General features: G+C 46.6%; 1 protein-coding gene across 5 annotated transcripts in view; it reads left to right on the top strand.

Moving 5' to 3' along the window:
- The window catches only part of Tenm4 (teneurin transmembrane protein 4), a 362,508-nt gene that overhangs the window by 75,940 nt on the left and 273,206 nt on the right, over positions 1-13,362 (top strand). The gene's annotated exons all lie outside the window — the stretch shown is intronic.

The following is a 13,362-nucleotide window of genomic DNA, read 5'->3' on the forward strand; positions in this document are numbered from 1 at the left end:
TTCCCGTGATATGAATCACGACAATTTATTTACCCATGCATCTGTTGATGGGTATTTGGATGATTTCTAGAACATTATGGAAAAGAAAACTGCCCTGAAATCATGATGAAATCTATCACTGTCACCACAGGCCACATACAAACCTGCCCTGCTGGAAGGAGGTATGATTGACAGAGGAATAATATGTTTGAGAAGAAATAATAAAATAGTAACTGCTTCACTTGTTGTAATTAGTCCTGGCAGTTATTAAACTTTTTGTCACGCGGACATTAACTACATGCTCACAGTCATTCCCTATCTAAATTTCACAGAATCCATTGGAGGAAACGTAATTCTCTCCGTTTGACTGTCTAGGAAGCTGAATTCAAGTGAAGGGAGCCAAATTAGTCCATGCGGCTTCAGAGTCCTGCCCCAGAAGTCAGAAAATGTAGCCCCATACCAGCTATCCGCTTAAAACCTGACAGGTTCCCAGGGAATCTTCCCAAGCCACAGTTGCCTCCTGTCTCTGCCTGTGATCACAGAGGTGAAACAGAAGGATAAAATATAAAAATCATCTTGTTCGATGCTTGGGAAATAGTATGTGTTCAGTTAACATCTGTTCTCTGCCTTAAGGAAAATTAAATGTCTTTCATATTAGACATGTTTTGAGGGGCGTCTTAAAAACTAACCTTTTTAGGGCTGCAGAGATGGGTCACAGGTTAAGAGCTCTGACTGCTCTTCCGGAGGTCCTAGGTTCAATTTCCAGCACCCACATGTCACCCCACAACTGTCTATAACTCCAGTTTGAAGGGATCTGACACCCTAACCAGACATACGTGCAGGGAAAACATCAATGCACATAAAATGAAATAAATAAAACTTTTTTAAAAATGACATTTCAATAGATGCCAAAAAGGCTATTGACAATGTTTTTCTTTTTTTTTCTTTTCTTTTTTTTTTTTTGGTTTTTCGAGACAGGGTTTCTCTGCAGCTTTTTTAGAGCCTGTCCTGGAACTAGCTCTTGTAGACCAGGATGGCCTCGAACTCACAGAGATCCACCTGCCTCTGCCTCCCGAGTGCTGGGATTAAAGGCGTGCGCCACCACCGCCCGGCGGCTATTGACAATGTTAAGCATCCCTTCATGATCAAAACCTTGAACAAGTCATGCATGGGGGACAATTAGGTGGCTCTGTTGACAGAGGAGCCTGCCTTTTCAGCTTGATAGCCTGAGTTCATCTGAAAATTGAACCCAGAATTGTTTGCCTCTGAGAGAAGGGCTCTACTAGAGAGCTGTATCCCTCGCCCATGCTAATGGGTTTTAATTTCTACATTAGCATATGAAGGTTTTACTGTTTAAATTAGCACGATAGGTTTCATTATTTTTATCTTCGTATTCACCCCCACCATTACCACCCGGAGTACTTTAACATCATGTATGTACATGTGCACGCACCCGTGCACACACACACTCACAAGATTGCAAAGTATTTGACTTTCTGAATCTGGCATTTCCCCCTTAATATAAGGGCCACACTGAGTCTGCAGTTTGCTTTTGGTAACTTAGACAGTTCCTGCACATTAATTCTGCTGGTCTATGAGCACATGTGTTGGGAGGGAGGTCTTTCCATCTTCTAGAATCTTCTTCAGTTCCTTCAGGGTTTTGAAGTTTGGATTGTAGAGGCCTCCCACCTCCTCGGTAACTCTTCTTAAACGTCTTTCCATCCATTGCGAACGGGTTGTTTTCCAGCCTCCTGTATGCCGATTCTGTGCCTGCTGCTTTGCTGGAAGTCTATGGTGCCGTCTTTGAGGCAGATGCTCTCAGCCTGTGGGTAGCGACCCCTTTGGGGGCGGCAAATGACCATTTCACGTGGATCGCATATCAGATAGCCTGCACACCAGATATTTACAGTTCATAATAGTAGCAAAATTACAGTTATGAAGTAGCAACGAAAATAATTTCATGGCTGGGGGTCAGCACACCATGAGGAACTGTGTTAAAGGGGCGCAGCATTAGGAAGGCTGAGCACCACTGCTTGAGAGTCTTTAACGTGTAGGATAATCTCACCGGCAAATGAAGATAATTTGACCTTTTCCTTTCTTCCTTGCCTCACTCTCCTTTCTTTTTGCCTTGTGTGTGACTTAGAATTTAGGGGCCATGTTGAACAAGAGTAAGAGAGGAGCAGATGTCTCCAGTTTCCTGCCACTTAGTATAATATTGGCTACAGGTTTGTCACATACAGACTTTACTGTGTTGAGGTAGATCTATTTTTAATCTCTCTTTCTCATAAAGTTTTTATGACTACATTGTGCATTAGCACACATGTAACAGCACCCATACGGATGACAAAGGACAGCTTTGCAGAATCTAGTCTCTCCTTCCAACTTGACATGGGAGCCAGAGACTCAACTCAGGTTGTCAGCCTCGGGCAACAAGTGCCTTTCCTGGAGCATATCCCGCTCACTCTCCCCGCAATCCCCAATTTCCTCATGGCTTTTCTCATGGGGATGTCACACTTTGCTAAAGGTCGTCTTGGCAACTGTAAAGGTATTTTTATTCAGCCACGGACCCCAGCACATGGTATGGTGCCACCCTTATTCAGGGTGGGTCTTTCCTCAGGGAAACCTGTCTGAAAACATCCTCAGAGGTTTGCCCAGAGGTGCGTCTCCTAGGCGATTCCAGCTCCAGTCAAAATGATAGCGATTCATCTTTACCACTTTCCAAAGAAAGATGGGCTATCTTAAGATGCCATGTACAAAAGCCAAACTCAACTTACCTGTAACCGTTATGATTATTAGCTTGGTCCCTCATTATTTCACTCAGCAAGGAGTCCCAAGGTACAGCAGTTCCAGACATGGTTTATCAAAGCTCGGGTCGCCATCCTAACTTCTGCTACCATAGTCTCAAGCATATGCAGATGGCTCAACGTCCAGGGGACCCCAAGCTTCTCATGTCAAACTGACCCACTGTCACACTCCCGAGAGAAGAATGGGAACACTGTAATTTGCCAGCCACAATCCGGCAACTGGGACACCAGATAGAGGCCTGGCCTGCCTAAGAGTCTGGATGCTGTTAGCAAGGGCAATGGGTATTAGTAAGCGACCAAGAGAGGCTGCCACAAGCAAAACCTAACATAATTAGCTCTGCTCCCTGACTGTGGGGCCATTATGGAATGCACTGAGACAATGGTGTGGGAGGGCTTCCTGCACCAGCGAGGGTTCCTCACACGGGATGAGTTGTTATTATCCTTATGAAATAATTACATTTCTATTATAGAACAATAGCCAATGACTCAGTACGGCCTTCTGTGCTGCTGCTGCCTTTGCTCCCTTGCTTGTCACGCTCTGAGATCCTCAGCACACGTGTGCACGTGCACACACACAAACACAAAGGGAGAGAGAGAGAATGGAAGAGAGAGGTGCACACACATACACACCCATGTACACACACACAGACATGCACACACTTATATACCCATGCACACACAGACGTAGGCACACCCATACACAGAGAATCCCCCACACACCTCAATACACATATATGCACACACATACACACCCATACACACAGAGAGACATGAACACACATACACACAGATATGCACACACATACACACACACACACACACACACACACCCATATTCACACACAGAGAGACATGCACACACATACCATGCATCATGGACACACATGCAAACACACACATAGACATGCACACACACATACACAGATAATATGCCAAGAACTTCACAGCAATGGCTGACAGTGCTCTCTGCAATGCTGTCTGCAGAATGATGTCACTCTGGGAAACAACATAGACTTGAGAATCAGACCTGTGGATTCCAGTCCAGTTCTGTGCAGTCCTCATGCTGCATAGTTCTGGGTACACTCTGTATTTTTTCCTAAATGTGTGTTTTGGCTTGGTTTTTGTTTTTCTTTTGTTTTATTTCAAAATAGGAATAATAAATTCCCACCCCCAGTTCCTGTGAGAATCAGAGACGTGGCATGTCAGATACAGTTCCTGGTACAAAACAGGTGACAAGGGGCCACAAACACTCAGATGGAGCTTTTAGGTCTGCACTCAGACCCTGTACCAGTCTGTGAGGTCGGGGCCGACACCATCCCCGTTCTGTAGATGAAGCGCTGAGAGCGTAGGAATTCTCACCCAGTGTCGCACAGCTTGGCAATGGTAACACAGATTAAACCCAGGCGTCATGCTCTGGCTGCCAGGCGAGCTGCTCCATACCGCGGTGTCCTGCTTGTGAAAATCTCCCTACAGTTGGACCGGGAGATCTCTGTTGGTTTTAAGCTTCAGAAAAGAATGATAGGCTGCTCAGACTGTGGGACCACATGACCTGGGCCAGGCTGATTGAGCACTGTAAACAGAAGCCTCTTCTCTTAAATGGGGGTGATATAAGTATCTGCCTTGTCAGACTGTTGTGGGCATTAAAAAAATGGTTATGTGTCTTCCACACGGTGTGATAGAGGGTCTGCTCAAAAGGAAGTATGAACCCAATAGCAGCCACTATGATCATTGTTGTGATTAAGGAGTCTTTTTTCCCCGCCCCTGAATAAAATTCCTCCCAAGAGCAAAGGATTGGGTTATTCAGGCAGAACGCTCGAGGGCGGTTTCCTCCAGAAAATCATAGACTTTCAGAATGTACTCACTTAACCTTCCTGAACTTCTCTCTTCTCGCCTGCTAAATGGGGGTAATAAAGAGAAACTCAGAGAGACAGACCCGGGACTCGCAGAACGGTGCCGATCAATCTTGCCGGCTTTACTACTGGAGCCTTAGGAAAACTCAAAGGTAGCCTGGTCACATGTTCTTTTTCAGCTTTGGCGACGTTTGGTGGCTTGATTCTGGTGGTGCAGCCTACTTGGTCACGGTTCTTGGATCTAGAACCAATGAAATAATGACAGACAAGAAATCCTAGGTCCTGACTCTCTCTCCACTCAACCCTGTGTCCCTCCCTACCTCTTCTCGAGACACACTCCTCTCATCCTGCCGTTCCTCCACTCTCATGTGCTCTTTCCTCCCTCCAGCCTCAGCACGTGTAGCTCTGTTTGACTAGAACATAGACCCACCCACTATGCACACATATACACACACATGCACATACATGCACACTCAGCACACACCTGTGCCTACCTGCCTCCTTAGCCCGACCTCAGAGCTCACCACTAGGCTTCTCCAAAAGCATCAGCTCCATTAGGAAGCTGACACCGAGTCCTCCATGAGTTAAGGGCCCACTCTGGGCTGCGTGGCCTCATAGAGCTATGGGAACTTGACCTATTCTGCATTCACTTGGCCCCTAGACAGAGAAGTTTGCAAAGGTAAGGGCCTAATCTAAGTCCATGATTCCACTGCAGTGTTGGTTAGAGCCACTGTGATACTGTGAGGAACTGACTGGACAGGGGCCTTGTGTAGAAGAGCCCTCCAGAAGGAGACTTGAGCATCTCCTGTAGCTGGTATTTGCATTCTCTGGCTTGTCCAAGGACCTAAGACAGATCACTGTTCTTCATGCACACACTGCCCCCAGCAAATGGCACACTCTGCATTTAGCACGACGGAGCCTCCTACATGCATTTAATACCCTGCAGGCCCCTCTCCCGCCTCGTTTCTCCAACCATATAAAACCCAAGGCCAGAGCAATCATTGGAATTGATCACGGAATATTCTTCCTCAGGATCTGCCCAAGAGGCAGCCAGAGGCTTTGCATGCCAACATCTCTGTGTTCTGACCTCCAGAAAGCAAGGCACCATTTGACTGGCCATGCTGTGGTTCTGCTACCCAGGAAGTGAGATGTGGCCAGAATGCCTAAGCTAGTCTGTCCAGTGCCCTCAGCTTCCAAATGATAAACTCATCTATCTCCAGATGAACGTTTTTTGGTTAAAAGCATCCTAAATATTCAAAGCCCTGTTTTTTCTTTTTTTAGTTTACTCTGTTAGGATGAGCAGAAAGCCATGCCAATCAAGCCAATTGTGTTAATTTCCTGGTCCATTTTTTGGTGTCCAATTCCTACCACAATGCCATTGGCCTCGTAGTGAGACTGTAGAAGTGTGGGTAGACAGTCTTCTCTACTTCTAACACTTTCCAGACACCACAACTCCTGCCTATGCAGAGCTCATGTCCTTCATCTATAAGATGAGGCTAACACCTCACAGAGGTGTGTGTGGGAGTCCTTACCTGTGTATGGGCACCAGCTGAGTAACCTTTGTATTAGCAAGGTAGAGCCTATGGCAGACATCCTTTGGGCATTGTGGGTAGATCTAGATTTTTGATTTGCCACCATAAATCTTGAGCAGCTCATTTGGCTTCAACCTACCCATCTATCAGAGATGGCTCTGTGCTAGAAGCTCAGCAAGGGGGTATCATGGGTTATATTGGGCCCCATCACCCACAGCTTCACAAAACTAGATAGGACGAAATCCTAATCTCCAGATGCAGAGTGTGTGACTGTCTAGAAATCAGTTACCCAAGATAAGGTCATCTTGGATAGGGTAGGACCCTCATCCTTTAGGCCCAGTAGCCTTATGGAGAGAATGCCATGTGAGGACAGAGATGCTCAAGGAAAGCCTCCCGCGGCAGGAAGCTAAGTGAGAGACGGTAGATACATTCTGCTGTAAGTCAAGAACTTAGAGTTTTAGTTAGGAAGTCAGGCAGGAGTCCCCTCCAGACTTCAGAGGTTGACCGTGGAGGTTAATGCTGTCTGTCCACTTGGCAGGATCTAGAATCACCTAGGGACAAATCTCTGGGTGTGTCTGTGAGGGGATTTGTAGATTGAGCTCGTTCCAGGTGGAATATGAAGACGCACCGTAGCTATGAGTGGTATGGATCCATGGCTGAGGTCCTAGTCTGACTGAAAGGGGAACTGAACACCAGCACTCACCTGCTTCGTGACTGGGTACAATGTGGCCAGCTGCCTCGTGTTCCCACTGCTGGGCCTTCACCACCATGATGGACTCGACCCTCTAACTATGAACCAAGATAAGCCCTCCCTTCCTTAAGTCACTTCCGTTGTATATTTTGGCACAGTGACGAGGAAAGACATGCTGGCCCTGCCAACACATTGGTTTCCAGGTTCGAATCATCTTTGTTCGGTGAGGACTAAAGGCTTTCGTGAAGGCTGTATGGCAAATCACACCTAAATAGCCCAGTGCCGTTCTCAGCTCTCCAGAGGCGTGTGATCAATGTCTGCTCCTTTCCTTCTCCACACAAAAGCCCCTTTGTGTACAAAGTACAGTTTAGAGTAAAAAGCAAATCTGGTCTCCTTCTCATTTGTCCTTCAAACCTACTCAAGCATCCTTTGTCCAGACACTTCCTCTGGGAATACCCTTAACCCAGTTGAGACCAAGTCACTGGGAGACGAGACGGGGCTGGCCAGTCACTTCGTTTTCTGTCCACTCTGCCTCGAAGTCTTCCTCTTGATTTTTCAAGATAGCCTGGAGTGACAGAAGAGGAATTTATGGATCGCGTGGCTCTTATGGTGTTTATACTTTCCCTCAGAGTTGCAAGAATCTCTAAGAAGTCTAATAGGAGTGAGGGGCTGTGGCCTAGAAAGCCCAGGGCAAGCTGCTTCAAGTCAGTCCGTGGAGCAGAAAGAAGCCCTTCCGGGACATACCACTCGCTGAATGCTAACCCTCAACAAGCATGGCTCTGGGCTCCTCTTTGAACTTTTTATGGAGACATCATAGTTATTTAGAAAACGCTGCCACTGAGAAGCATACATCAGTGTCTTTATGTTTGTGTGCTTTCTGTTTCCTGGTTGGTTTTCAGCCAACCCATTGACTACACTCATTCTTGACCCCCATTCTAAGTCCTCATGAGACACAGAACAGGTTTCTAGAAAGCACTCTAGCTCTGACTTCAGGGTCTGGATTTGAGGCCCAGCTCCACATCCCTCTCCAGTTCATTGGTTTGAGAAAGAAGCCCGACTTTGCTTATTACTGGCCCTATCTTGTGTCCAATAAAAGATGGGCAAAAGGGTGTGGAGACCTGGCTCAGTCTGTAAAGTGCTTGGCCTACAAGCGTGAGAACCTAAGTTCGAGCCCCAGAACCCACATTTCAAAAGGAAAATGTTGCCGAGAGTGGGGCATGCTTGTAATCTCAGCATCAAATGGGTGGAGCTCATTGGCCAGCCTCACCTAGTCCGACCCGTACACACCTTTTAGTGGGAAGAGAGTGGGCTTAGGGTTCATCAGAGCATGGCTCACAGCCCAGCCTGGCACCCATGAGCTGAGGAGGCTTGAAATGCTGCTCAAGGACCCCACTCTATATCTGTTGATGGAAGGACCCTGGAAGCTTCCAGAGGGGTGGCCAACCGAAGGTGGTGGCTCACATTGTAAGGTTTCCACAGTGCTGGGCACATAGTAGGTACTCAATTAAGGTCTATAACCAACCTATTCTCCAGAAACTGGCTCTTCTCTCCCCACCCCCGTCGTTCCCCACCTCTTGCCTCTTCCCTCTGCATCTGAGATCCCCAGCACCCGAGTAGAGAGACTAGCACAAAGGTTATGAACTTCCTCCTTTATGAAGCCTAGCGTGTTGCAGCTGTGTAAATCGAGTGGAAGAAGGCAGATATCTAGAGATACAGCCCCAGGAAGTAATAAATGATGTAGTGCAGCTGTCTGGAAGCGCTTTCTTAATCACATCTCAGTGCAGAAGTGAAGCTGCCCAGGCTTCTCTGATAGAGGGGGCTCTCTCTAGCCAGATAGTTTGAAGCTCTCCATCAGTTCCAGTGGCTCTTTAGTCCTGTTTGCCAGCAGTGTGACATAGAGAGATAATACAGATGGCCTTGCCTCTTCTCCTTCTCCCACATCCCACGGAAAGTGGCTTTCTGCCATAGCCCAATTCTAGCCTCCAGCGGCCCAGATAAAGCATCCTGTACCCGTCAGGAGGCAGCTCCTAGGAGAGGCTGCAGAAGTCTGTGTGGAGCCCCAGGGTATAGCTGGAACTTGGAACTTAGAGCGACTGCCAATCACCTTCCCATCAGTCCCTCCCTCGCCACACTTCCTCTCCTCTGCATCCCCACCTCTCCTGTGTAAAGTGATACCTTTCTGTCTCCTGCATCCTGGAGGTCTGGGTCCCTCCAGGATAACAGCTGCCTTTAGTACTCTGTCTGCTCTCCCAGCCGAAGCCCCCACAGAATTGCCTTGGGGTCTGACTAAGGTTGACCATGAAAGGGAGATGAGGGGGTACATAGGGGGAAGGAGGGAGGGAGGGGAGAAGGAAAGGAGAGAGAGAGAACAACATTGATCACCTGCTAGATATGCGTATGTTCGTTTCTCCTTCAAGGGACCCATGTTGAGTAGGACCAGATCTTGACATCCTAAGTATTTAAAAGATGAGGCAACCTGCCCAAGTCTGAGTTTTAGATCTAGATCTTACTCGCTGGACCTCCCCTGGGCTAGAGTCTCATTTAGCCCCTTACGACTGGAATCCTGTGTACCCACGCAAATCTCTTCCCCTGTCCTCAGTTCCCCTGTCTGTCGAGAAAGAAAGGTAGGCTTAGGTCAGAGGAGACGGCACATAGGAAGCTCATGTGTAGACTGTAAAGTCTATCACGGTTTGGCGCTGCTCTGATTGGGAGATTAGGAAGTTAGGATCTACTCATCATGTCATGGAACCCACTCTAACGTGTAACAGATCCCAGCTCTGTGTGGAATCGCTGTGTCGGCCATGGGCAACAGGAGATGAATAAGTTTCAGCCCTGTCCTGGAGAGATGACTCACTAGGCACGTGCGCTTCCTTGGTGGCCTTAGTTTGCAGAATGTACCCATCTATAACCCAGCCCCTGAAAAGGTCTCCAGTCTTGTCTGTAGTCCCCGACTTATAAATTCCATTCGTCTAGCCCAGTTAGCTTCCTTCCTGTGCCTCCAACGCCCACAGTTCTGCTGCAAGGCTTTTGTCCCTGCTGGGTTCTCTACCTGAAGCAGAGGGAGTCTCTGGGTAATGAGTGGCTCGGGTTTCAGTTACTTCTACCGCCACCTCCTCAGGGAGACCGCCCCTTACCACACTGTTGTAAACAGCACACCCAAGGCATCACGCTTGGCCCTGTGTTCATTTAACACCTCTTCATGTTGTTTACCTCGCTTGACTGTCCTACACATAGATATTCACTTGAGAAATCAGTGATGGTCTCTTTTAGGAGAATGTAACTTTGCTGAAGGCAGGGATCTTCCTTCTCTGCCTGTCAGTCACGCTCAGAACAGTGCCTGGCCAAGCAGGCACAAAATAATTTGTTTGAAGAAAATGTCAGGGCTGCAACTGAGATTTATTAAATGAATAAATAAATAAGTAAATAAATAAATAAATAAATAAATAAGCAAAATTTAAACAATGCAAGTGACTCAATTTAAAAATAGGTAAAGTAACCAAGGAAAAAAGCAAAGAAAAATCTCTCCAAAGAAGATAACGAAGTGGTGGGGAAGCTCGGGAAAGCTTCACTGTAGGGGAGACACAAATCCAACCCACCAGAAGAGCTGCATCGAGAAAGGTAGATACTAACCAGTGATGGCAAGGGTGTAGAGAAATCAGCTCTCATTGGGAATGTAGCACGATACAGCCACTTTGGAAAGCCACCTGACACTTCCTTAAGAGCCTAGACATGGACTTACCATCTGGTCTAATTTCCTTTCTGTGGCTCTGATAAATTGTTCTGACAAAACAACTTTGGGGTGAAAGGGGCTTATTTGAACCTACAGGTTACGGTCGTTGAGTGAAGTCAGTCCTCCTTGTTATTCTACCCCAGCATTGCCTCTAACCAGGGAACTCAGAGCCGGGGAAGTACAGCAGAAACTATGGGGACACGATGCTTGCTGCCTTGTTCTGGTTCATGCTCTTCTAGCTTTCTTGCATACCTCAGAACCACCTGAGGAATGGCGCCACCTCCAGTGGACGGGTCCTTCTGGATTAATTAACAATCAAGACAGCCTCCCCCAACATGCCCATAGGCTGCTCTAATCTGAGCAACTTCTCAGTTGAAAATCTCTTCCCAAGTGACTCAAGGCTGTGCCAAGTTGACAAAGCTTAGTTAGGACAGCATCCAATCCAGCTACTCCACACCTAAGTGTGTACCCAGGGGAAGTGAAAACATTCTACCATGCAAAACCTCGCCTGCAAGTTTTAGCAGCCAGGAAGAGAAGCCAAGGAGGGAAACAAGCAAGGTTTGATATGTGGATGATCAAAATGGAGCATATCCATCCAATACAGTGCTAGCTGGCAACATGGGGGAAATGTGAGTACATTTTAAAGACATTTTCAATAAAAGGAGTCAGTCACAAAAGAGCCGGAATTATATGATTCCATTTCCTTGAAAACTCCAGACTAGGCAAAACCATGGGGATAGAGAAGAGATCTGTGATTGTCCCAATCCACAGGGTCTGGAGAGGCCATGAGGAGTACCTACAGGTGACCACGACGCTTCCTTGTGGGAAATGCCAACATTCTAAGATGGCTATAGCAGTGGTCACATGGCTCTAGGGATATATTCAATGCCCCCCTGAGTGGTGTCCTTGAAATGAGTGTCTTGCACGGCTTGTGAATTATTTCTCTAATAAAACGGAGATCATATAAAATAAATGCATTTTTCCACTAATATCACTCTGCCACAAAGCATGCTTACCGGTAGACTGTCCACCCCCATGTGAGGACCCGAGGGCTATCTTCTCAGCGTTGAAAGAGGAAACTCCTCCTTGGGCAAGGCCATGAAAGCAGAGCTCTGATCTTCCTGGACGCAAAAACAAAGCAAAACAAAACACTCCCTGAGAAACTTGTGAGGAGATCAAATGCCCTGAGCCTGAGTAATTTACTGATTTACTGTGTCCTGTTCTCAAAGACCATTTTCCCAGCATAAGTCACAGAGACAGATGACCGGGACCTGCTTCTGAAAACAAGCACTGTGGGGATGCTTCACTTAACAGGAACTGCTGGGCTGCAGGCATGAGGCCCATAGATTTATTAGGTTGCACTACTGGCCTGAGCTTGGGATCTGCAGGGTTGTTCTTACCCAGCTCCTCCCAGCAGGGCTCTGAGGCTAAAACTGTCTCCTGAGTTGAATTTCTGTGTGTGTTGTCTTCCCTTTAAAACAGCTTGATTGTTTGCTGTTTGTTTTCAAATCTTACCAGTAAATTTGTTCCTTGAGAAGAGTGAGCAATGAAGAAGTCAGGCACAGTGGCTCACGCCTATAGTCCCGGCAAGGCTGAGGCGGGAGGAATGCCATGAGTTTGGATTGTGTTTCACACTGAGTCCCAGGCAAGCATGGGCTACAGAAACAAAATTAGGAGCGGAGAAGAAAGGAAAGGGAAGGGGAGGGAAGAGGAGAGGGGAGGAGGAAAGAAGAATATAAAGTAAATAAACGTCATAATTCTGCTGTCTGAAAGTAACTGATAGTAACATTTTTGCTGTGTGTGTGTATATGTATGCACACATGCACATGCACGCACATGCCAGTGTGCACACATGCCTGATCATGTGCACGTGCACACACACATCAAAAGAGTCAAAAGAACCTTTCTTCATACAGTTCCCATCCTGTTGTTTTAATTGCTGCTTACAGGCACAGTTTATAGCACCTGTCTGTTCTAACACTGCATTTCTGTCCAACTTTATGTCACTATGCACTTGCTTAGACACCTAAAGATGTTTAACCATTTGAGAACTTTCTTTAAAGTTTTACTGTTATGTGGTAAGAACATCCCTAAAAATCTTTCAAAGGCCATTCTTGAATAGGTCTCTAGAAATGGAATCTCTTTGTTAAAAATCGGTTTATGGTGAGATATAGTACTAGTTTCCGTGTGTAAGCGTGTATTTATAGTTAAGACCAGTATCTCTCTTAGCATCTACTAGACACGAGGTATCTTCATGCCTATTTCTCTGTTTTCCCTACAGTTTTATGTAGGTGAGCGGTCGATAGAATTAACTATCAGTTCTAGAACCACCACCAGCTTAAATGTATGAAAAGAGCTAAACATGCTCATTACAGAATGTTTTTGCATTTTTCTTTGTTATTGATGAGGGGACATGCTGGCCCTTGTGTGCGTGTGGAGGTCAGGTGAGGACCCCCAGGAGTGGATTCTCCCCTTCCGTCGTGTGAGCTCAGGGGCTCACACTCAGGCTACCAGGCTAGATAACAAGGACCTCTATACACTGGACCACTTCCCCAGCATGCCGTTGGGCAACAGCTTAAAGATGTAACTACAGATTCAGATTTATAATTGCCCATGGGGTGATAGAATTATAAAGACTGTTTTTTCAAGTTTAGCTAACTTTTTCCTTCAATGCCGCTACCCAGATCCATACTTCTGTAAAGACCTTTGGGGCCTCTGCTGTACTGGATGTGTCTAATTTTCCATTGTCACTGAAACCATCTCTATCCTGCATCCT

Source organism: Arvicola amphibius, chromosome 12 (assembly GCF_903992535.2).
Source record: "Arvicola amphibius chromosome 12, mArvAmp1.2, whole genome shotgun sequence".
Classification (NCBI taxonomy): domain Eukaryota; kingdom Metazoa; phylum Chordata; class Mammalia; order Rodentia; family Cricetidae; genus Arvicola; species Arvicola amphibius.